Source organism: Protopterus annectens, chromosome 5.part1 (genome assembly GCF_019279795.1).
Source record: "Protopterus annectens isolate FY-2018-M chromosome 5.part1, PAN1.0, whole genome shotgun sequence".
In the NCBI taxonomy this organism is placed as follows: Eukaryota; Metazoa; Chordata; order Ceratodontiformes; family Protopteridae; genus Protopterus; species Protopterus annectens.
Window position 1 is genome coordinate 96,711,976 of NC_056736.1, and position 27,157 is coordinate 96,739,132.

Sequence of the window (27,157 nt, forward strand, 5' to 3'; positions counted from 1 at the left end):
CATACATGTGCTCATAAATTCTTTCCTTAACAGACCTGGTGTTTTTCCTATATAAAATGCTAGGCAGAGTTGACATACTGCGACATGTATTACCCCCTTAGAATTACAATTAAATTTACCCTTGATGGTATATTCTGTGCCCTTTATCTGTATGCCTTGGTCTTGATATATATATCTACAATAGTTGACTTTCCACATCTATTCATAGTACCCACTGATTTATTGGCAATATTACCTGTCTTGCCATTCTCCTGTAACTAGACTACAAAAAAACACTTGACAGTATCCCACATTCATAGATGAGTGCTTACAGATTTTTAAGACACACCCTGCATTGATCAATTACATTACAGTGACCATGAAACAGTGTCAAACCACTCTGCAGTTAAGCCATAATAAAGGACATATTATTATCATCCCAGGGATAAAAAGTCAAAGGTGGATATTCTAGGGTGATTACTTGTCACCACTGTTGTTTTGTCTTGCCCTTAACCCATTAAGATGTCTGCTTAACAGATTAGGTCATGGTTACAATTTGGCACCCAGAAAACTATAAAGTGTAAAGACTTCTCATGAGGAACTGAATGCACAACTGCAAGTGGTCAAAACTTTTTCAGATGATATAAGAATGTCATTTGGTCTTAATAAATGTGCAAAAGCAACCTTTAAAGCAGGAAAACTGCAGCACCAAGAAAATATCAGTCTGGGATGGGAATGTGATATAAAGGAACTTGAGAAGGAGGGAGTGTATAAATATCTGGGAACTAATGAAAGATCGACAATAAAAAATGAACAAATGCAAACAAAACTCAGTAAAGAATATTTTAGAATACTAAAATTAATAGTGAAAACAGTCCTGACATCTATGAACAATGTCTAAGGTATAAACCAAATTGCTCTCTGTGTTCTAACTTACAGTTTTGGAGTTATTGACTGGCCCCAAAATGTACTGGATCAGTTAGACTGGAAAACAACAAAAATGCTTCATGGTTTTCAAACAATTTTCCAAAAAATCAGTGCATACCAAGATTATGTATTCACCATTCTGAAGGAGGCATGGGCCTCCTCGAAACTAATTACATGTATAAATCTGCAATCATAGGACTACATACATGTCTGCTGACCTCACAAAATCCAAACATAGTGAGAGTTTTAATATATGAGGAGAACAAGTCTAAGACGACTCCTATGCTTAGTTTAGCAGAAGCATCTCAGTGTCAAGTGGCAATGGAAATCAAACCAGAAATAGGCAAAAATAAGGCAGCAACTGAATATGCCAAAAAACAAAAGAAAGAATATAACATGAAGGATCAGATGAGAAGACAAGAAGTGTGGAAAGGGCATAAATATAGTTGCAAGTACAGAAAACTTCTGGAATGACCTCATGCTGATCAGGATGTGATGCAGGAATGGTTAAGAAGAGGTGAACTTAAACCAAAAGATGAAAGGTTAATATTGGTGGCACAAGATAGTGGACTACGTACACCTTACTTTACAAAGTTGACTGAACATGTGGGAGAAACAGACAAATGCAGATTTTGTAAAACAGAGCTGTAAACAGTTGCACATCTTGTTGTTGGGTGTGATATACTAATGGCAGAAGGACTGTATACTGAAAGGCATAATAATGTGGTAAGGCTGTTGCACTGGTGATTATGCAAACATTACAATACTGAAGTAGCTGAGAAGCACTGGGTACATGAACCACAAAGCATTATAGAGAATGACATTTATATCACGTGGAATCACTCATTACCAACATTTCAAAACATAAATGTGAAAAAAACACAGATATACTAGTCCATGAAAGGAAAACAAAAGTAGCATTGATCATTGAAATTGCTACAGCCAGTGATTACAGTGTCTTACATTCAGAGACACACAAAGTCATAAAATATCAGGATTTGCAGGCAGAAATGTGGACAGTGTGGAAGAAGGATACCCAGACAGTTCCAATAGTAGCAGGAGCAATGGGTCTCATAAAAAAAGAATTTACATTTATATTAAGATATGTTAACAATATGTGTAACTCTGTATGAATTACAGAAGGAGTCAATTCTGGACACACTGCATGTGCTGTGAAGAGCACTTTTGGCTAACATCAAAGATTGAAACAATACTAATTTTATGAACTTTAATCATACTTTGACTTAGGAATGGGGTCCATTCCCATTATGGTATTAGAAACCCAAAACACTTGGAGAAATTAAACCAGGAGAAAACATGAGATAGAAATCACCATTGTGCACATTGCATCTCTAACTCCAAATTAGATTCCAGGATTTACCTCACACTTGACAGACCTACACAATCTTCCTACCCTTCTCATTCCAACTGCACTAGCCTCTTGCTTCACTTCCTTCACTGTTACAACAGCATAATTACCCATATTTACCTCCTCCCAGTGTTTCATAATGCTTTAAACAGCTTATTACACCTCTGTGTTTAATTATAATGTATGTAGTATTACTACATCTGCCTGTTTTGTTTTTATTTTCTTCAATAGTTTCTTCCTTTTGGATAAACCAGAAGTCTTCCAAATTCCATGATCTTCTCCCAAAGCCCTACCTACACTTACCAAAGGTACTAGAACTTATGAGAGATATGGGATGCAAAAAAGGTCCCTATGGTCATTAGTCTAGTACATACCAATGGACCTGTGATACTATTCTCAGACTAATATTATTCTCTGCTGATCCCCTCCCATGCCTTATCCTTGGTCTCTCTATTTGACCAGAGTAAATCTAGCCATTTGGCATCCATAATGCCCATACCTTGTCCCAAATGGTTGCAGAAGACTTCAGCTTCTCTGACTTCGTGGTACAACGACTGCTCCTCCCTTGTGCACGTAACATATTCTCCATCTTCATCCTCTGATTTCTACCTTTTCTGCTTTCCTACACCCCACAGGTGTTTCTTCTCTCAGCTGTCCTGCCCTCCTTGCATGTCTACATACAAACATACTTCCATTTTAAGTTACTACATCCCCTACTACCCACAACAGTATTTTGTTTTGTTTTGTTTCTGTTAATAGCAACATATAGCTGTGCTTTTCCTAACCCTTTATTTCTTTTGCTTTTCTCTTTATAATCTCCACTGTCCTCTCACCCAAACCTCTTTACATATTCCCACTTATCAGTGTCCCTCATGGTTTCCTGTAATACCTTCATATTTTATGTAACAATATATGGGTTATATCTGCATGTACATTTACATGTTCATCCAAGCCTCATACCTTCATAAGTCACGTGTGTTACCTTGATAAAGAAAACCAGAGAAGAACAACATGCTGCCCTCCTGCTTAAGACCAAAAAGTTAAATAACATTACATTTTGAAATAAGACTTTCTTTCTATTATAGAAACTTTTTAATAGAACCCCTGTTCCTATAATTTCAATTAACATGTTTTAACATGGTATCAATAAACCATCAGGATAAAGTAAACTGTTCATTCAGGTGGCCGATAAAAATCAAAGGTAATAACTGTAGCTACTAACCAAGAGTAAATCAAAACTAGTAAATAAACATGCCTTTAAATGAGTATTACCACCAAGTAAATGCACTGTTAATTAATTATCATCAGAATTACCCTCATGACATTCTATAGCACATAAAGCCAAAGGGATAGCTAAATTCTTTTAGAAATGTTCCTTGCATATTCATGCATATTCCTGTGGTGTCTTTTTTAAAGTATATTTAGCTTCTCTGATGAAAAACTGCATATACAACTGCAGAAGTAGAGCAGTCATAATTCACCTTAATATGAATTTTTCCCACTAATTCCATAACACATATTCTGCACAAATGTACAGACTGGATGAGCTAAAGATGGCAGTGCCCCTGTTACGTACTATTGGACCTTGAATCTGGGGTTTTGGCATGATTAGATAACAATGTGATAGCGTATCCACAAGGCAGCCTTTGTAATATGATATAAAGGGATATGTAGGATATTTTATGCATCACAGGATCAGATATCAATATATTCCAGCCTTTTTAACAACAGTGACAATCTCTTGTGATAATGAGTTAAATTTTGTAACACAGTATTTTTTTATCCTTAGTAATGCATTTGGTATAGTGATTTGTACAATTTGCAGTATCCATCATTTAAAACAGGGATACCCATGACACAGTGAAGGTGCTCCTATAAGCTGCCAACACATTCCCCTTGTTGCAAACTTTTTTACAAAACATTTTAACTAATGCTTTCAGATTAGAAACAATTCCTTTTAGTTGATAGCATTCTCAATGTTAAAAAGTCACCATTTGGGAAAGCTGATATAAGGAGTGCGTATGGTGTTGGTGGTGGGCAGAGTGGAATGAAAACTGGAACAATATAAATAATCTAGACTAGCCATCAGTTTACAAAATAGTTTAATAATAATTTGCTTATCAGGATTATCTTTAAGTGCTAAATCAAGTTAATAAACTTGTGTTGCATGCATATGATGTGTAATATTTATGCCAAACCTATATGTATTAAGGTGTATAATAAATTCAAATAGTTGGGAATTCCCTCCTTTATAAATAATAATAAAATGAAATAATGTGTGTTACCTGTTCTGAAAATGCTGTGATTATGAATATATTATAGTTCAAATAAAGCCATAAATAAGCAATTATAACCCATGCCAATAGATGCACCCATGACTGTGCCTTTAGATTGTTAGTACATCTGATCATAAAAAAGAAATGTTCTGTAAACAGAAATGGACCAATTCCAGCAGATAATGAGTCGAGGGCACCAGGCACAAGGTAGCCTATAGCTCCAAGCCCAAAATAATGTTGCATATAAGTATAGAAAGTAGTCACATTCACTGACCCCCACTACATATTCAGTTCCCAAAAGGCTCTTACAATCTGCTGTAAACAGTGAAATGTGTCTCTAGACTCGTGTCTCCACAGGTCCTATAAGGTATATACTTATATTTCAACCATATTATCAGGTTGTGTGCCTTGGCCTAAAACAATAGGCCTTAGTAGAATGAGTCCCCATTTATGCCAATCTTGGATTGAATGAAGCTATGTCACTAAAACCTCATTTAAGGTCACATACACTTTTTAAATGATTTGATAAGTTTGTATAGTGTGTGCTGATATATTTAAATGGTTCTGTTATGTATATGTTTTAATGATCTGAGGAAGTGTCTCTTGATGTTAAAGTGCTAATCATTAAATTTTGAATAATTCCATCAGCAGAGTTGTGCTCTTTTGTTCTTGAACTTTTGGATTTTTGTTGTTACATTTAAAGCATTTTATCTTGGCTGGATTTTTACCTTTGTTCTATATTTTTTACTGACCATATTGTTAAATTTGAATAATTTGTTTCTGTAAAGTCTGCATTTTGTTTCTATAATGTCTGCATTCTTGCCTGTGGCCTGGGTTATGGTTGACAAGGGTCATTGGGCTTGCCCACTTACCAGGTTACTAAACTGTAAATATATAAATAAATTCATAGATACATACATAAATAATTAAATAGATAAAAAAGATCACCAGACTTAAAACCTTCAGTTACTAAGCCAGGCTTGAAACTCTATGTGAAGATTGGAGGAAGATGGGTGAAGGCTGCCAGCCTAGTCAAATAGAATTTGATATATAATTCTATCAATTGTATAAAAAAATCTAAAATACAGGCTTGTGTTTTTAAATGAAAGAAAACACTGTAAAATGTGAACTTCAAGATTGTTGCAACATTGCCGTCTGCTGTAAGGAAAACCAAGCCAAGCATTTCAAATGTGTCTTTTGAAGCTGAAAAATCAGTCGGCTCCAGTGAGTCTGGATGAAGGTTTCAGGCCCATTGTTTTAAGGTTAAAGTTAAGGGCCAGAATTTACATGTGGAAGGTGCTTTATTGCTCTGGTTTCTGCTAGAGTGTATATGTGAAATGCCTTTTATTGTTGTAGTCTCCTGAGCAGGTGTTAACTTGCTAAATAATGCAGTCTGTGGCCTGGGAACTCCAGACTAAGTGTCAAAATGATGTAATTTGGGAGGGCCTTAGAGAGCTGTTGGTTAGTGTTTAAAAACTATTGTTAAGTAGGAGACTGGGAAGCATTTTGATCTTGGACATCTAACCCAGCACTGCTTATGCTTTATGTATGTAAGTAGGATTACAGCACTGTGTTTTCTCTTATGATTAGCTAAAGATTAGAAAGTTAGATTGTGCTTTTCTTTGACATCACTCCTGTCCTACTGTATTATTTTAAGTTTCTGTGTGATCTCTGAACTCTTGGATATCTCTGTGGTGTAGTAGTTTTGTCTTGTGTTTTAATTATTTATTATTAAATATTTTATAAACCTTTACCTTTGGCTGGTTTGTGTAGAGATAACTTCTTAAAGTACATTATATATTTACAAATTTTAATGTCTAAGTCACTCCAAATTAAGCCTTGACTGTCTAGTCATACTACCATTGGGTTATAACATTTCACAGTAATAATTCAACACCCTTTTAAGGGCCTTTTAGTAGCTGATAATTATATTAAGCTGGTGGTGGCAGTAATTACTACAGTATAGTCTGGGTAAAGGGGCACAGCTGGAGAATCTGTGTCAGGCTTTCCTAGGAGTGTCTGTGAAATTGTATAAATACTTATCTCAGTGTGTGGGTGTGTGTCAGCTATCTGGGCAGGGACACGAAGCACTGGTTGGACCGAGAGGGTACTGGAGGTTAGCTTGCCAGCTAGGCTGAGATCTGGACCCTATAGCTGTGCCAGTAGGGAGTCTTATTGGGGACCTGGCGAGCAAGGGAGCAACCGGCTCCAGATTGACTGTGATCTCTGTGTGCACTTAAGGGAAATTGTACTTTACTGTGTGTATTAGTTATCCTTTCCTCTTCTAGGAGTCACCCTCTCTGGTGTCAGTGGTGAGGATTGAGTCTCCTTGATTGCTGGGCCAGGGCATGGGTGTCACACTCTATCCCTATACCCTTGTCTTGTATAGACTCCAGAGTGTTAATTTATGTGTAGGGTTAGTGCTGTTAATGACACAACCCTCCTTGATCTCCTACACATCCACAAAACAAAAGGTTCTACAAACACTTGGAGTGAGGAATTGAAATTCCATCAATTAACAAAAAAAAATACACTGGAGGGATAAGTTTATTACTCAATACTTCTGTAATCTGTGGAATATGTTCCATAAAAAAGCAAAGTGATACCCTCACTTGCTTCAAGGCCAGCCTTGATGATTAGATGGACTCTCATAAATTATTCCCTATCCTGCCTTGTTTTTTAACACCTGGAGGCAAGAAGTGCTTTACAAGGGTAGGTATTGGCAATGACTAACTTATTTATTTTATTTTACTTTGCTTTGTATAGTCTATGGATCTGTAAATCTATAAATGAGTGCAGTGAGCATTAGTTTATTTATATATTGTTGTTTTTTTCTGATCAAAGCAATAGAACATGGGTATCCAGCCCAAAGTCCTTGTACTATACAGTCTAATCCAATGCATTCAGTTGCCCTTAGAAACTGATTGTGGTGCTGAATTGGCTCTCTTTAGTCACATATTAGTGTGAAATGTGCAATGTGTCTGTGATCAGCTGAACTTAGCAACTGATTGCAGAGCTTTCCTGGCACCCTCTAGTCAAGTAGTCATTTGCTTAGAGACTGACAGGAATTGCAAAGAATTGGATTTTCTGGAGATGGTTTTGCCTTGGTAGGTACATATTTTATTATTATTTTTTAATTATGTCAGCAGGAAGACAGATAAAACTGTGGGCAAATGTAACAGTAGACACTGCCCACAGCAGAAAATGATTGGTTTTCTGTGGTTTACTTTAAGCATGAATGATGTGTGAGTGTGTGTGTGTGTGTGTGTGTGTGTGTGTGGTTGTGTGTGTGTGTGTGTGTGTGTGTGTGTGTGTGTGTGTGTGTGTGTTGGCCCCTGCATACCACTCAACTTTTTGATCAAGTATTCTGGACATAACCAAGAATAATGGGGGGGGGGGTCTGCAGCAATGTTTAGTATTAATCTAGTCCACTTATAAAGGTTAATAGAACAAGAGGTTTTACACTAACTTGCATTTATTGAACACTAAGAAATATGAAACTCTAATGTCTGGTATTAATGACTTGTTTGTAGTCCTCAGTAATTTACCAGAAAATCAAAAATTTATGAGGGACAGGACACAATTTGAGAAAAAATCAGGGACATTGTGCAAATCAGGGATAGTTAAGAGGTATGCATTCTGCAAGGAATGGTATACAAGGGTTCCCACACATGCACACACACACAAACACACCAGTATACTCATCTGTACTCTCAAACATACACACTTACACGACTCACACACATGCACAGACAGGGAAGTCAGGATTCTGACACTCCATTTTTGAAAAAATGTACACAGCTGCATAGACTGCTTTCGCCTGCCAATGCCCATGATTCAGTTTAACTAGTACAGAATGCTGCACACAGATGAACCTTTTAACATGAATTCAGTTCAGTAAATATAGAACGCTGTGCATTGACAAACCTTTTTATATGACTACAGCTCCGTAAATACAGAATGCTGCACACCGACAAATATTTTAACATGAAAACAACTCTGTAAACACAGAATGCTGTGCACTGACAAACCTTTTGATGCAAAAATCATAAACCAGCGTTCTGACATAACTATGACTCATTTCGTACAGAATACTTCAAACAAACATTTCCCTGTGAATACAGTTCGGTTACTACAAAATGCTGCACACAGACCATTCATTTGGCATGAATACAACTCAGTTAATACAGAAACTATACACAGACAAATCTTTCAATATGAATGCAGCAGATTTTGTACAAAATGTTGCACTCATACCAGTCTTTTCACATAAATACAGCTCCATTAGTACAAAATGCTGCTCACAGACCAGTTCTTTGACATGAATACAACTCAGTCAGAACAGAATGCCGTGCATAGATAAACCTTTTGATATGAATACAACTCAGTACAGAAAGTTGCACACAGACAAATCTTTCAATACGAATACTGCTCATTTAGTACAAAATTAACAGGACACTGCTGGGAATAGATACATTCTACCTCAAGACTGGAAATTTTTATATTACAACAACAGATCAGGAGGGAAATATAACTAAGCATCTGAGACAAAACAAAATTTTCCTACAAGGTTGGTTTTTAGTGTCATTCATTATAGCTAGTGTTGTTTTAATTAAATAAATCATAACAGAGCATATGACAGCTAACAATGGAAATTAAAATGACAGGGACTATTGATAAAAAATTGAAAGAAAACTATTCTGATGCTACTTTTGTGACCCACATCCATTCCTTTTCATGACTCAAGCTTTATCTGATAACAGCATAAGACATCAACTAGCCAAGAGGTGTGCTTGCTATGTGAGGGTCAGCAAGAGCCAGTCAAAATGAAATGGGATAGCCTGTGATGTGGGGAGTGTTCTATCCCACCATACAGACTACTGCTTACATAAATAACCTGTAGCAGCATATATTCAGTTAAGCGATGAGCTACAATTAGCGTTCATGTAAGGAAGTAAGACATTATCTGGTGCTATTTTTTTTTGTTACTTTGCTTTCCTTTACATTAAGTAGATAATTTAATAAATATGCTATTATCAATATGAATTTTTCTAGCAAGTGAGAGAATGCAGTGTGTTTTTAATCAAGGTTTGTCAGTTTTTTATCTATCTCCTTATGTATTATTTAGTTTTCTTGGTAAAGTTAGCTACTGCATTTTGTTAACGTGTACCTGTAAAATATTCCTGTAAGTATATGTAAGTTAATGCTCAAAAGACATTAACATGCCCCCCACACACTTTGCATACTTACAAAGAACATTCCAATGACATTCTTGGTAAAGTGCTTAGTTTGCTTTTCTTTCTGTCTTTTCCAGCTACAGCCAAGTAAAATGAATTTTATTATTGCTAATGTCAGTCTGTGAGTTTAAACTGGAATAATTCATGTAATTTTATCCTCATGGTTACTCTCACTGATTACTCTGTCTGTCACTCACTTTTATGCAGCTTCACTGGAGACCAAGACTCCCACTGGCATGGATCCTTTCAAGGGCTGGAAGGTGGCCACGAGAGAAGTTGGACCTTAAATGTTATTTAACTAACGCACTAATATTTCACATCAGTAAAGTTACTTTGCCTTTAATTCTCAATTACTGTTAATATCTTTTGCACTGTATGTTTTTTATGTCATTGAATTGTATATCATTTATATTCTGTTACACTTATATGGGCCTTTAGCCTGGGAGCTGTTTGAATAGGGTCTTAGACACAAATCACTTACTCAGTTAACAAACAAAATAAATAAATACAATGAAAATATGTGTCACATGATATCATTAAACTCTTAAGTTCAGCACTCACGCCATTATATAATTTGAGAAAACACTGTTAACTCCCATATGTTTTTTTTGGTAAAGAGAAATCAGTGATTTGTAATCTCAAATAATGCTTTGAGGTACAGTGCAGTCTTATTAGGGATTATTGAGCTGAAAAGTAAACAAATAACCTTGTGGTTGACTGTTTGGTTTGATCAAGTGCTACTCATATTAGTTTGTAAGCTCCTCTAATTTTGGTTTCATTTTTCTGAGTGAACTTTCAGCAGCCTTAGTTTTGTATTTTTTCTTTTATTCAGTTCATCCATTTTGCTGTACTAATCATAAGTATTCTAGTGCAAGGATTGTGAAACAAATCTGCTCTGACACATTATTGATGACAGATAACTGGACACATATGTTAAGCACATCTGAGTAATAGGTCTCTAGATATGTCCTATTAACCAATATGAGGCCTCCTGTATGTAATTTAAAACTTTTTTTTGAGTTCAGGAGAGGTTTTATATGTTTCTACGTACTGACTTAAATAAACTGTTATTCAAGATCTGTATGGGACTCAGTTACAATGTTTGATGATAGAATTTCTGACAGCTTTTAAACTTTGCTTAAACTTTGTTTTTTGTTTTGCTGCCTGCTGACCATTAACTCCTCCATCTTGGCCATTTTACTCATTATTTCGCATTTGCTAGAGACAAAAGCTGATTAAAAGGCACTGTAATTAGGAAAACCACCAGGGGGTTTTCATACAATCCCTAATTTCCTGACTCTTAGTGGCTGATATGCATTTTCTTTTGTGACAGCCCTACAATGCCTCCCTTCCATGGGACAACATGCACACTTTCATGAATGTTTTTCCTCAGAAGATAAGCCTCCTTGGAGGACTACTGCCAAGATAGCAAAGTAGAAGCTATGCATACCCTCCACTAAGTACTGCATGTTGATCCCTCACCCTTAGCAGTGCCCAACATTGCAAAAGACAGGACTGTCACCTTCCTGTCCTGACAGGTATATCATATACCTCCTACTCCCAAATCTATTGTATGTGTAAATACTCTATTTCTGGGCTGCAGTATGCTTATTTTATGACACATCTTCATAATGTCTCACTAAATAGGTAGAGTGCTTAATGTTAGTATATTAAAACAGATAGCAGATCAGATTGCTTTGACAGAACCACTGGTTTGAAAAGCGAGTCTCCTCTTTCAAAAGCTAGCCGTTTTACTATCATAAACATACCTAAATCTGAAACTGTGCAATTTACATACCTCTCAACTGTCCAGATTTTTGCAGAATGTCCCAATTTTTGCCTCATATTTTTGGTCTTTTCCTTATAAAATGTGTGATTTTCTGACAAATCACAGAGAACCAAAGTCACTAAATAACAATGCACACCTGAGTTTCAGAATTTATACTCTTTAGAAAATGCATACTATCACAAAACCTGTTTTTCTAGCAATATCCTACGTTTATAAGGGCAATATTAAAAATGTCCCTATTTTTTGGTCTCTGCCCCCCCCCCATTATTTTAGGCTTTGTCCAAGAGGTTGAGGGGTATGCTGGGGTACCAGGCAGTTAATGCTAACCTGCAGTGAAGTGATATGAAAGGACCGAGTAATTTTGTTGCTTAGTCAAAAATAAATACATGCCATGCATCATGAATTGTATGTCTCTCTGTGGCATTAATGGATGATCTTTTGTTTTCAATCTGGATTATTTTCAAAGTTTTAAAATATAAATTCTTTAATATTTTACACAGTTGACTGATGATGATATGAAATTTCTTGTCTCTTGAGTGATAGCAATGTCAACTAAATAAATTAAACAACATCAATCACATGGGATTTTGATGCTATTCCTTCTTAGTCTCATAACCTGCCCTTAGAGACAACCGGTTCTGATATCTTCAGGGACAGTAGCTTATTGCCCTTTTTTATTTCTCCAACTCTTTTGGGTTTGTAATACCGTAATGGGAATGGACCCCATTCCTAAGTCAAATTACGATTAAAGTTCATGAAATTAGTATTGTTTCACTCTTTGATGTCAACCAAAAGTGTTCTTCGCAGCACCTGCAACATGCCCAGTAATGGCTCCTTCTGCAGTTCGTATGGAGTTACATGTATTGGTAGCATATCTAAATATGATTGTAGACTCTTTTTTTTATAAGACCCGTTGCTTCTACTACTATTGGAACTATCTGGGTATCTTTCTTCCACATTGCTCTTATTTCTGCTTGCAAATCCTGAAATTTTATAACTTTGCATCTCTCTGTACACAGGACACTGTAGTCACTGGGTGTGGTGATTTCAATCATCAACGCTATTTTTGTCTTCTTTTCTTGGACCACTATATCCAGTTTTCTAGCATCTATCTTTTGAACTGTTGGTAATGGATGATCCCATATGATGTAAACTTCATCATTTTTTATAATGCTTTGTGGCTCACATTTCCAGTGTTTTCAGCGACTTCAGTACCATAATGTTTGCACAATCACCAGTGCAACAGTCTTGCCACATTATTATGCCTTTCAGTATACAGTCCTTCTGCCATTAGTATGTCACACCCAGCAACGAAGTGTGTGACTGTTTCCAATTTGGCTTTACAAAACCTACATTTGTCTGTTTCTCCCACATGTTTAATGCACTTTGTAAATCAGTGTGTATGTAGCCCACTATCTTGGGCTGCCAATATTAGCCTTTTATCTCTTGGTTTGAATTCACCTCTCCTTAACCATTACTGCATTTGTTCTTGATCAACATGAGGCTCTTCCAGAAGTTTTCTGTACTTGCAACTATATTTATGCATTTTCCACATTTCTTGCCTTTTCATCTGGTCATTCACCTTATATTCTTTCTTTCGTCTTTTGGCACATTTAGTTGCTGCCTGATTTTTATTAACTTCTGATTTGATTTCCATTCCTGCTTGATGCTGAAATGCTTCTGCTAGATTAAGCAGACAAGTCATCTTAGATTCATTCTCCTCATATTTCAAAACTTTCACCACATATGGGTCTTGTGAGGTCAGCAGATATGTATGGAGTCTCACGACTGCAGATCTATACATGTAATCAGTTTCAAGAAGGCCCATCCCTCCTTTGGAATGGGGAATATATAGTCTTGTTTTTAGTAGATTAGTAGATCATTTGGTGAGCATGAAGTATCCTTCTTGTTTTAATATCTAATCTATCCAAGACATTTTGGGGCCACTCAATCACTCCAAAGCTGTAAGTTAGGACAGGAAGAGCAAAATTGGTTTATAGCTCGGATTTTGTTCCTAGGTGTTGACTCTGTTTTCAGGATTAATTTAAGTTTTCTAAAGTATTCCTTACTAAATTTTATTTGCATTTGTTCATGTTTTATTGCTGATCCTTCATCAATTCCCAAATGTTTATACACTCCCTCTTGCTCAAGTTCTTTTACATCACATTCCTGTCTCAAACTGATGTTTTCTTGGTGCTGCAGTTTTCCTGCTTTAAAGGTTGCTTTTGCACATTTATCAAGACCAAATGACATTCTAATATCATTTGAAAATGTTTTGACAACGTGCAGCTGTGCTTTCAGTTCCTCATCTGATGAGCTATATAGTTTTTAATCATTGACAAAGAGAAAATGAGAAGTCTTCAACTTTGTTGTTTTCTAGGAGCCAAATTATAGCCATGGCCAAAGCTAAGTAGACAGCTTAATGGGTTAAGGGCAAGACAGAATAGCAGCAGTGACAGAGAGTCACCCTGGAATATCCCCCTTTGAATTTTTATCCCCAAGATAATAATTTGTCCTTTATCATGGTTTAACTGCAGAGTGGTCTCACACTGTTTCATGGTCACTGTAATGTAGTCGTTCAGTGTAGGGTATATCTTATACATTTTAAGCACTCTTGTATCCATAAATGTGGAATACTATCAAATGCCTTTTTGTAGTCAAGCCATGCCATACTTAGATTCTTCCCCTTTTTACAGTTCTCCAATATGACTTTATTTAACAACAAATTATCCTTTGTTCCATATGACTTTCTTTTATTGCTCTTTTGTTCTACTGCCATAATTGAGTTTTCTTCTATATGACTATAAACTCTGTCGGCATCCATTCCCATGTATAGTTTGTATGTCGTCGGAAGGCAAGTTATTGGTGTATAATTTCTGGGGTAGCTTGCAGGTTAATTTTTAATTAGGAACATTGTTTTACTTGCTGTTAACCAGGTTGGTGTCTGTTCAGGGTGCACATATACATAGTTTTTACTCATGGCTAAATCTTCATGCAAAATTGTTAGTACCTTTAACCAAAAATTAGGGAAGGCAGATGTTGACATTGTTCTCAGTGCAGCCTACATCAGCAGTATGTTGACAGTTGAAAGTGAAGTGTGACTAGCAGTATTAAAGGGATTACTTCTGGCCAGTGGTTTCACCAAAACATTTGATTCTATTCAGAAAAAAACATGAGCAAGTCTACAGGAAGTGTGTTGTCATATCTCAGTCCTTTACATTTCTCAGTGTCTCCATTGCTGAAGCCTCTTCTCACACACACACTCACACACACACACACACACACACACACACACACACACACACACACACACACACACACACACACACACACACACACACACACACTTTTTACTGTCAGTTTTATGAATGATGAGATGCAGGGTAGAATTTGTACAGAGAATAAAGCTAGTAATTTAGTCTACAATCTGTTTTTGACTGTTTTAAGCATTTGCTTGCACAATGACACTGCCAGCTAGCAATGTCCCATCCTGAATTTTATTACATATTAATCACATCTCTATTTCAGAACTCCCTTCCCTCTTTTTCACCCACCACAACTAGTTCAAACTTCTCAACAGTGTACAGCACAATAAATACATTCGCTAGTCTGTGCTCTTTCTTTCTTTCTTTCTTACTTCATGCATGCCAGTATCACTGTGAATATACTAGGGACTATTAATCTTCTGCTTATGTAACTCCCTTTACTGATGTTAATTCTAGCTTGTTTATCTGATGTACTTCCTCTCTGAACAATACAGCAGGCATTTTGTACTGTTTGTTTCTTTAAGCATTCATTTCCCAAATGGTAAATGGCATTATTTCTTAATATTCCTACAAGCTATTAAATGTTGTCATTTGCAAGTATCCACCTTATAAATCTTTTGCCATCTTGACTATTTTAACAAATTGTAAACATCAGCCTTGTATTTCCTTTTTTATCATAAATGCTGTAACTTTGTTTGATATATACACTTTATTTCATATGTAATCTCAAATTATGAAGAAAATGGGTCTTTTAAGTGTTAAACCACTGCCTGGGTTTTCAAGTAAACAAAGAAACAAATAAATAACTTTGACAGTATGATGTCAACCTTTTAAGAAAAGGCAAGATGAAGCTAACTTGTTTTTCACAATTTTCTGTCAAACTGACTATAGTATTCATAATGTCCGTGCTTATGAGTAGCAGGAATTTGATCAGACTGCACCTAAATGCATCTTCGATGTGATTCACAGAGTTTCGCTGTGTTTAGGTTCAGCCAGCTTAATATGCTTATGAAAAGCTTATACAAATGAGGCAGAAATAAGACAGAGATGAGAAATATCTTAAATATGTGCAGCAAAGTTATGTAAATGAGCCATTTCCCCTCATATGTCATTCATAGTCAATTTTATGCACTTTTACACTGCGTATGCATGCCTTATAAAAGTAAAAGTCATGTCTTTTATATCCACTTTGTAATGATGCTTGCTGTAGCTGCCAGCATGGCTGTTTCTTGTTGTGAGTTGCTTGTCTTGACCTTTTGAAAATCACAGGCACCCAGTGGCACTCGCAGGGACTAGAAGGAACAGATATAGGCAAAGATGGACTATTTTTTACTTTTCTGACCAAGAAATCCATGGTAGATTTAGAGTGAACAGGGACATTTTAAGGGACGTAGTGAGTTTGTGTGGTCCACATATGGGGAGTGCAGAGATGCCTTGAGAATACTTCAGCAGTTCCTTGACATACTTATGTCTTGGTACATGTGGAGCAGTATATTTACCCACTAGAGTGCTACCTCAAGAACAAGCCAGAACCATGAATGCCTTCTTTGCAATGGCACATTTTCCTGAGATGCTTGGTGTGATAGATTGCACCCATGCTGCCATTAGGACCCCATATGGACCATGGGAGAGCAGTACTAGAACAGGAAGGGATACCATTCCATTAACTGACAGGTAGTGTGTGATGCTTGGGGACATATTAGCAACGTGTCAGCCTGGTCTCCTGGCAGTGGCCATGATTCTCACATATGGCATGTAAGTTCACTCTACTGCCACTTCCTGCATGATAGGATACCCTGTGATCACCGTGTTGGTAAGTGTAAATTTCTCTAGTTGCAGTAACTTCTGTAGGTATAATTTGAAAAATATATTACTTAGTAGTAAACTTGCCCTTCATTTAAAACACACTGTACACAACTCAGAAAACCATAAACAACATAAAAGATGCACTGTAAATGTCACGGTCCACATGAAACATAATAATTAACAATTATTTATTGAGACAAATAAAATCAAATAAAAACTAACCACTTGGTTAAGTGCTTTCATCTAAATTACATAGACTTCATCAGAACATCTAAGAAGTGGTCATAAACATTTAAATACAACTCATTATCCAACGGGAATGTCCATTCACTCAAAATACATTAACATATTCATGACCTGATACATATTCATAAATCTTCCCTCCACAATCTCTAAACATATACTTGCCTTCCATCTCTTTACATTATATATAAAATACTTTTATCCTGAAAATCACAAAAACTACATATAAAAGATCATTTTTGAAAACAATTAATAAAATGCAAAAGTGCACATTAGTAACATTTCACTAGCACCTTATATTTTTGTTGAACAGACACTAATACATAATACAAAATATACACACTTAATAGAATGTTAATGTAAATACTAAGTACTCAGTGTACTCAAAAAGATGGTATAAATGTGCTGACATTATAAGCACTGTTATAGTTGTTATTATGCTGTTATTAAGCAAAAGTACAAGCTACAATGCACTTAATCGTACCTGCTAACTTTATGTTGTGATGCACAGCAAAATTATTGTCCGACATGTAGTATATAAACTTAATGATGTACAAATGACCGTATCCACTAAAAATACAGGTTTAGTTGGGATGTGGTCATTTAACCCAGGAGCTTTGGCTGCATTTAATCTAAGCTGCCATTTAATTTCTTTCTCTCCTAAAATGGCCTTAATATTCCCTCCCCTGGGGTTAAGTTTTACCTGTTCCAATATCCCAAATTTAAATGTATGCTCTTCACTATTATTATGTATATGTCTGTAGAAAGCATTATTCAGGCCCCCTCTTTTAACAGAATAATTATGATCATATATTCTATTTCTTAGTTGTCTGTCTTTCCAATATAGAAACTTGGACAGACATCACATTTTGCAAGATAATCTATATGCTGGGAACAGCAATTACATTTTTTGAACCATATCTTAGTGTGGTTAACATCCTCCAAAATCATAGATTTCATTTCCAGGATGTTCAAACACTGTTTGCAACACCCACACTTCCTGGTGTATGCATCTTTGTTATTACTTCCAATAGTCTTGTTCCCCCTTTCAAACCTGAACTTTAAATTCTGACCTATCTTATACACATAACTGGGATTATCACCTAATTTATTCATGACTGTTGCATCACTCTGAATTATATTCCAGTTATTGCTTATAATATCTTTTACTTCTTGAATGTAAGGACTATATTCAACTATACATGATCTCTTATACTGTTTATCGTTATCCTTCTGTAATGGGTCTCTGGGTTTATCTAACCCCACTCCTAACAATGGACAATATTTTTCCCCCATTTATTTATAACATAATTACTAACATCCTTAATAATGGATTTAGGATAACCTCTCACCTCAAAAAGGGTCCTTATATAATGGATTTCTCTAACCATCTCGTGATATTCTGATGTCATTCATGTGGCCCTAATACATTGCCCTTCTTTTGTTACATTCTCCCCTTTTTTTCTTTTGCAGGTGATGTAGACTACTCACTCAAACTCTGGCTGATGACACTAGCCATAAACACAGTGGAGCTGTTGAAGAATGCTTCATCACTGGCCTGTCCATCATCATTGAGCAAGTGTTTGGGTAGCTGAAAGCCCATTTCCACTGCCTGGATGAGTCTGAGGTTGCCCTTCAGTATGACAAAGTTATGGCGTGCAGGATGTTTACTGCATGCTGCATTCTGCACAACATGATTTTGCATTGGTCTGGTACTCAGCTGTTCCATGATAGCAGTGCAGCTCATGCTATTGTTCCTTTAATCAGTGATGACAGTGATGGTGGCCAGCCTAAGGCAGTAGTAAGGGATCCCATGTGGCAGGCAAAGAGGCATGTAGGCCACCACTACCAGCCATGATATTAAGGTATAATTATTTTGCACAACTTTAACAAAGTTAGTTTTCCAAGCATTCCACAACCATGTTAAAATAGGAAACTTTGAAAAACGAATGTGTTTTTCCAAAATGTGTTACTTTAATATTCTTATCATAACAATATTTAACCCTAACCCTGCCCAACATCCACATATTAACACATCCACCTTCATCTTCTAAGTGAGTACCTCAAAATAGTACCCAATAGCATTGCCAATCCTGTCTCAGTCCTTATAAATAGATCAGTCAAGAAACCCTACTTTGACTGTCTCTCTGGAAAAAGTAACACATTATCTGTCTGCACAAAGGAGGAAACTCAACAGACATTACTAACTTTAGACCTATAGCATTCTTATCCCCCCGCACCAAAATACTTGAAAACTGTATTAAAAAGCAATTACTAAACTATCTCCTGCAGGAAGAACTCCTATCCCTCACACAAAATGGCTTCCATCCTTACCAAAGTACTAAGACCATACTTCTAAGCTACATACATACTGTCAATAAAGCTGTAAATAATGTCTCCTCCTTATTTTTAGACTTGTCTAAATCCTTCAATACAGAGTGTCACAGCAAACTTCTACTTCAAATGTGCTCATTAGGTCTCTCTCAGCCTACCCTTTTATGTTTCAAAAGCTACCTATCCAATGGGTATCAGTAAGTAAAATGGCCTCCACTCTCTCCCCATACCTCCCAGTTACCACCTATGTACTGCAAGGCTCAAACCTCAGTCCCCTCCTCTTTAACATTCTCAGCAACACCCTCTACACATCCACACAACAGGCCTCCTTAATATAGTATGCAGATGACTCCACACTCATTTGCACATCTGACAATATAGAACTCTCCAAAACATTACTACAAAAATTATTCAGGAAGCTTTAAAAGACACCAAAACATGTCTTTATAACTCACAACTTATGCTCAACCATAAAAAATACAAACTGCTACTTTTTCCCCAAATTCTTCTGTCATGAAAAAAACACATTTAAAGTCCTCTTTCTTGATAATACAACGATTGAAATCAATTGCCAGAGTAAATTATTAGGGATGGTAGAGGATGATAATCTTAAATTTGTCCTGCATGTAGAAAACTACATAAGAAAAAAATCATCAAAAACTAGGAATGCTCACAGAGCCAAACACTTTCTCACCAATGCAACTAAAACTACACTTGCCACAATTATCTCCTCTCTGCACTTCTTTATAGTGCTGCCATCCATACTAACCTTCAGCTATCACAAAAATAATACTTGAACCATGCTATCACAAAGTTGCTAAATTTAAAGCAAATACACCTTTCAGAACCCACCACTGTATAATACTTATAAACCTAAATTTATTAGAACTACTCCATCAACTAACATATACACAGCTTCTTACCACCTATAAAATTATTCAGTATCTATCCACTTGTCCAGCACTAAATGCCATTCTACACAACTTTGCTCCTAGCTGGTCACTGGGATTTCTCTTCCCTGGCTTTCTCTCTAAATATACCATAAACCATATTTTTACTCACTTTATATTGCAGTTCTTGTTTGTATTATACTAACTTACCTTTATTTTTTTCTATAAACTATCTAAATTTTATCTAAATGTTAAATCATTTCTTAACCAATGTTTTCATTTTATGTTTAATTTTGTATAATTATTTAAATTGTATATGTTTTTGTGTTATTTTTGAAGATTGCTACATTATTATTTTTTAAATTGTTGTAATACTTTAGAGCTTTTTTGTTAATACTGCAGTACTGCTTCGAGATACAGTTCTTCTTAAAATGTGTTGTAATACTTTGGAGCTTTTCTGTTTATACTGCAGTACTGCTTCCAGATACAGTTCTTCTTAAAATGCATTGTAACACTTTGGAGCTGTTCTGTTTATACTGCAGTACTGCTTCCAGATACAGTTCTTCTTAAAATGCGTTGTAATACTTTGGAGCTTTTCTGTTAATACTGCAGTACTGCTTCCAGATACAGTTCTTCTTAAAATGTGTTGTAATACTTTGGAGCTTTTCTGTTTATACTGCAGTACTGCTTCCAGATACAGTTCTTCTTAAAATGCGTTGTAATACTTTGGAGCTTTTCTGTTAATACTGCAGTACTGCTTCCAGATGCAGTTCTTCTACTTTCCATTTTATTTGCTGTACATGTGTTGTCTTTTCCTTAGTGCAATTTTTGTACCGTCTTGTCCTACTTCATTCTGTTCCTCTGTCATCAGTCTGCTTTCTGTCAGTTTTTTTCTAAACTTAGATTTTACCTACTCCTTTTTATTTCTGATCTTGGTCACACTACTCTTTGCCAAACATTACATAAACCTTTATTGAATTATCACTCATGACATAGGCAAATTTACATTTATATAAAAGTAATCAAATTGTATTAACACAACAAAAATTATACTTCACATATATTGCTATACACATTTCAGTCATCAGTTACTGTTTCCTTTTGGATCACTGGCTTTCCAGTTCTGCTACTGAACATTTGACTTAATGTATCAGTATGCACATGTATTCGCCATGTTTGTTATACAATTAACTCTCTTGCCATTCACACTTCTCAAGAAAAATATGTAAATGATTTTGCAAAAAGATGAAGATTACATGTGTTGTCTGCTATTTCAGTTTCACTTTTTATTCAGTTTTCTCTATAACCACACCCACAAAGTGATGCCATAGTATGTATTGGTAAATGATTTGTATTAATCTGCAAAGCATTCCTTGGAAGTAAAACCATCTTATTTATTTAAAAGAGCAGCTTCTTACTTACATTGTGGTTTCATTACTACAGTATTACGTGATAGTTTTCAATGTAATGTCCTTCACCTGTAAGATCTAGATAATAACTTATCTTGTAGAAAGTAAGAAATTCCTATGAATACATTTAGCATGGAAATATACAGTTGCCTTTTCATTAGTAAGCAGAGGAGCATTGCAGGTTCAATCTTTTATTATGTCATGGCAGGGCTTTCAGCTCCAAGAAATTATTTCATGGGGTCATGCTTATCAATAAAGTAAAATGAAAAAACAAACCACTTTTTGCATCAAAACATTATCATTTTATTGTCTATGAATGGTAATGTTTTGATGCAAAAAGTGGTTTGAGATTATTCCCAGCTTCAAGAATCTGTTACTTAAACTTCTGAACATGGCCAATACATTTTAACAACATTGCACATGTAATGGACATTAAAGTGCATTATATTTTGGCAGATGCCTCTGTGTTAAACTGTTTTTTGTAATAAGTTTAAATGCCAACACATCTGTCAAAAAGATGATTTATTTTAGCCTGCAGTTTGGATAAGGATAAGGATTAATCCTTCCTTATAACAATATGGAATGTGATAGCTGTTGTATATTTGTTACAAGTAGTTTCTGAATTAAATCTTCATTAACATACTTCTCTAAGATATTTGAATGTTCATTGTCTGTACTCCAGCACTTTATCTAATCTATTGTGCATTTCCAGATGAATGGTTGCAGTGTTATACAACATTTTATTATCATCTTCATGCACATGTTTTGCAGATTGGGGATTTTGTTGCTTTGAGCCAGTTTTGATTTGACTTGTGGTGCCTTAATGGTGCATCTGTTACAGTCATTTAGTCGCAGTGCTTGGAGCAACAGTTTGCATCTTGGCTGTGGTGCCTTCAGTGCAAAGCATGCAGAGACTTCCTCAGTCCAGTAGGGTTTTACTCTTTTTTTTTTCTGGTTTCTTTTGGCAACCCAAAGATATGCCTTTAGCAAACTGGTAAATTTGACAAATCCCTCTAGCTGTGAATGCTGTATGTGAGTAAGTTTCTGTGAGATTTCTGCAAAATACTGATATCCTAGTTAACATTTTTTTCTCTGCCTTGTCCCCATTAAGTGCTGTGATAGGCTCTGGTTCTCCCATGACCCTGAAATAAATTAAAGAATAATAATGAATGAATGAATGAATGAATGTATGAATGCTGACATTCTTTTTTTCTACATTATTTTCAACTTTTATTTCATGCCATCATTATCGTCTTCATAACAGCATACAAATCTACCTCACTGAAGTATTACGTTGTGAATTTCACATCATTACATAATTTTATCTATACCGATCTACAAAATCCTCATTATCTCCATAATATCCCCATTTATATAATCTTGGACAGTAGAACCATTAAAAATTCCTTCAGATAAGTTATGTATTTATGCATTTCAACTCATTTCACACCTGATTTTTAAAGTAATAGACTTAGTAGCCTCCACTTCTTCTTCTTCTCTGTCTTGCTCATGTCTTCATTCACCTCACATTCCTTAGTCATTTCCTTCAACTGCTGCAACCTACCTGAGCACAAACAAATTTTCCACATCTGCATCCTAAACTTTCTTCTTCCTATTACTTCGTCCTCAGTATTTTCTCCAGCTCTTCCCTAATTCTCTTTCCAACAAATACCTGCTTCTGCCAACAAGATCTCTATTCTGTCCATGACATACAAAATGAGACTTCTATATTCTTTCAAATTATCTCTTGCCACTCCTGCTGTTGTGGCTTCAGCAAATTTAATAATGTGTCACAATACAACATACATTTAGCTGATCAGCTCCATCATGGTTACATCTCCTACATTTACCACCTAGCCACCTTGACTGGTATGCTATACTACGAGGAAATCCCCAATACACATGTTCCAGCAAAACTCCAGTTTTATTGTTAACCATCATGTATCTGTCCATAAGTTATTATTATACCATCATGGTTCCTTTTTCTCTCATATGTTTGGCAAACGTCCCACTCTTTCATCATATTTTGACTTTCTTACTCTTGATCCAATATATGTTCTGTATCCTTTTCCTGTTAAGCTCTGCATCATCTCTGTTCTCCACCTTTTCTCTAACAAACTGCTTTTTGAGGCATCTAGTCAACTTTCCATTCTTTCACATTTTCTATGCCACTGCACTTTTTTCTTAGATACCAAGAACCCCTAATTGAATGCTTGATACCAAGAACCTTTAACTGAATGCTTTATTCATTCATTTCATATGAGTTTATTAGGCTATTGACCTGGAGGCCATTTTAAGCCTAGCTGTTTCAACCCAATGTAATACCATAGAGGTATTAGTTAATAACCAAGATTGCATTTAGTGATGACTGTCCATGCCCAGGAGGGTTGTGGCACTATCCCTGGTAAGAATGAATGGTGCCCCATCCACTTATCCAGGTTCCACTTGAACAGTGTCATAGAGGTGCTCTGTTTCACATGAATTCACATTCAAGCAATGTTGTGTGTGTGTGTGTGTGTGTGTGTGTGTGTGTGTGTGTGTGTGTGTGTATATATATATATATATATATATATATATATATATATATATATACACACACACACACACACACACACACACACACACATACACCTCTGAGTATTCCTTTGTATCTCTTCGTAAACTCCCCCTATCATCAGTGTTCTCTATTTATCATCACATCTACTTTAGTCATTTTTGAAATATTTATTGTTGTGTTTTATATATATATATATATATATATATATATATATATATATATATATATATCTTACAAACTCTGTCACTCTCCCCCTCCCCCATTTTCTCTTCATCAACATTAGACTACCTTTTCCAATTTCCCTTTTCTCCCCTCCAAATAAATTTATCAGAAAGAGCCTGAATCATCTTCAAAACTCTATGCTGAGGCCATATACCTATAAACCTGCAGAAATAAATTAAAAGTGGTAGAACCTTTGCACTTATTACATCAGTTCTTGACATAAAGACAACAAGCTTGTATTCTATATATCCAATAATTTACCAGTCTTTTGCTTTAACTCCTCCCATTTCATCATTTTTTATCTCTTCCACCGGTTTATATACTTTCATATCTATATTTAAATGCTTACCTCTCATATAACAAGAGTTACCCTGCCATCAAACTATCTGTCTTACCTATACTCTTTCATCTTTCAGTTTCCTTTACCTGTTCTTATTAGCAGTAATTTCCTAGGATAATATTGTAACTCAGAGAAATGCCCAAACTCTTTAAATATAATGAGTCTCATCAGATGTTGCCAGTGTATATCATCCAACAAGTACGTGCAACAGTCTGTGACGTGATGAATACTTCTTCTCTTCATTTGTACTTCCCTTCTTGTAAAGCTTTATGCAATTCCTGTACAAGTATTTCCATTCTTATTAAAAACAAACAAGGTGACAAAGAAAACCCTGCCTTATACCTCTCATGCCACTTTTCAAATCTACATCTGTGATCTGCCATCATTAACTAATACACTGATCCACTGACCTTTCTCACTGATCCACTGACCTTTCTGCAGAGCATTCCCACTTTTAAACCCACACCCTTCATTGACTGCCTACTCCCAGATCATAAAGAAAAAAATCACACCCCAAAAACGTTCTAAATGTTCATAAAAAGCACTCTTATTCTTCCGTTCCCCAGTGAGGTTTATGATCAACCGTCAGTGGTCTCAAAGACATTCCCTCTACAATATCTAACTGCCTCTTCACTTTTATCTCTGGTACTACTCTTTCTGCTCTCTTTGTTGATACCCCTGAAAAAGATCTTTGTATAAGCATTATGCAAGGTAATCAGTGAGCAGTTCCCTCTATCCTTTCAATCTTCATTCCTTTTATACAACACTATTACTGTTGCCTCTTACATTAGATTTGGTATCTCTGCATTATCTAGTCCATCATTAAACAACTCTGCAGTCCCTGCTCCTGCCTGCATTCCTGTCTGCTTATATAATTCTGCTGAAAACCTATTAAGGACATTCCACCTTCCCATTTTTTAGTTACTGAATAGCCTCTACTGTTGCCTCTACTTATCTTTTTATTCATCCCTGTCCCTCTTCTCATTTACTACTCTCCTGTTTGAAAGTACATTGTCCAAACTTACTCCTATTTATCACACATCATCACACAAAATTTCCCAAATTCTTCCTTTATCTCTCTAAGCAGGAATATATATCCTTATTCTCTGACTTTACCTTTACCGCCCACACATTATACTTCAGATCTTTTAGACTCTAGTACAATAACTTAATATCCATCTCGTTTGTACCACCCAATTTGGTAGCCCTCCCATATACCTCCATGTAAAACTATGAATCTTTCCATACTATTAACATAATTTTAATGCTGACTCCTCCAATAAACTTTTCCCAATACCTGAAACATACCTTGCAACATACTCAACCTTTCTTCTAGTCCAAACATTTAATCTTCCTTTTTTACAAATTGTATCCATCTGCTACATTATACTTCCTAACAAAACAACTATGAAAAAAAGGCAAAACTGAAGTATAATGATGCGAGCAGGCTACAGGAACACTCCAACACACACTTTATTACAGTAAAGTAAGTGCTTTTGTTGGAGAAAATACTCCAACTTCTTCAGACTAAAAATACATAGAACACTGCATTGTATTTAAATACAAACTGTTAAACCAAGCAGCCAATGTAAAGGCTTAATTAATTATGATGTCACAAATTACATCAAGTGCTTAATTAATGGATGCATTTCTATAAAACTATATAGGTTTATTTAACTTTATTTAAAATAATTTAAATAAAACCTCACAGCTAAGGTTTGAATTCTTAAAGTCACAGCTAGACATACTAATATGTTAGTAATATAAAAATAATCAATAACACCAGATTAAATGTTTAGGAGTCTGACTGTCCTCCCCACGGTTGGGTGGGCGTTCGAAAGACATGCGTAATGGGCGTGCCTTGGTTGAACATCGAGCTGGCACCTTGGTGTTCATGAAAAATCTACTGCCAATCATTAGCGGACCAGTTCTGCTACCCCTAAACCTAAAAAGAAGGGCGAAAGACAAACAACAACAACAACCAGATTAAATGTTTAAAAACAAAATTGCATTGACAAAATAAAATAGAATAGAATAAATCAAACCAAATTAATTCTTAAAAAGGAGTGGTAAATATTATATCTAAAAACATCAAAAATTATAACATTAATTTAAAATATTTAGATGTATAAAAACTTAGACACTTAAAATTTATCGAACCCATGTAACCAACTACCTAGCAAGTGCTTTTATTTTCAACAAGCATTTAATGGACAAACCCTCATTCAGCCTGGTAATATGTGGGCTGAAGTGCGGATTTACCATTCCAATTCGGACTCTTCCAGTCTAAGCTCCCAAGGTTCTCCTCTTATATTGTACTCTACTTGCTGTAAACTACAAATGAAAATCTATGACTAGGATATTCCAAAATGTGTTTCGCTAAAGCATTGGTAATTAAATTTTTATTAATACTATAGTGGTGCTCATAAATTCTTTGTTTGATCTTCTTCTCAGTTTTGCCAATATAGTACACCTCACAATTTTCAAATAAGGCCCCGTAAACTACTCCCTGG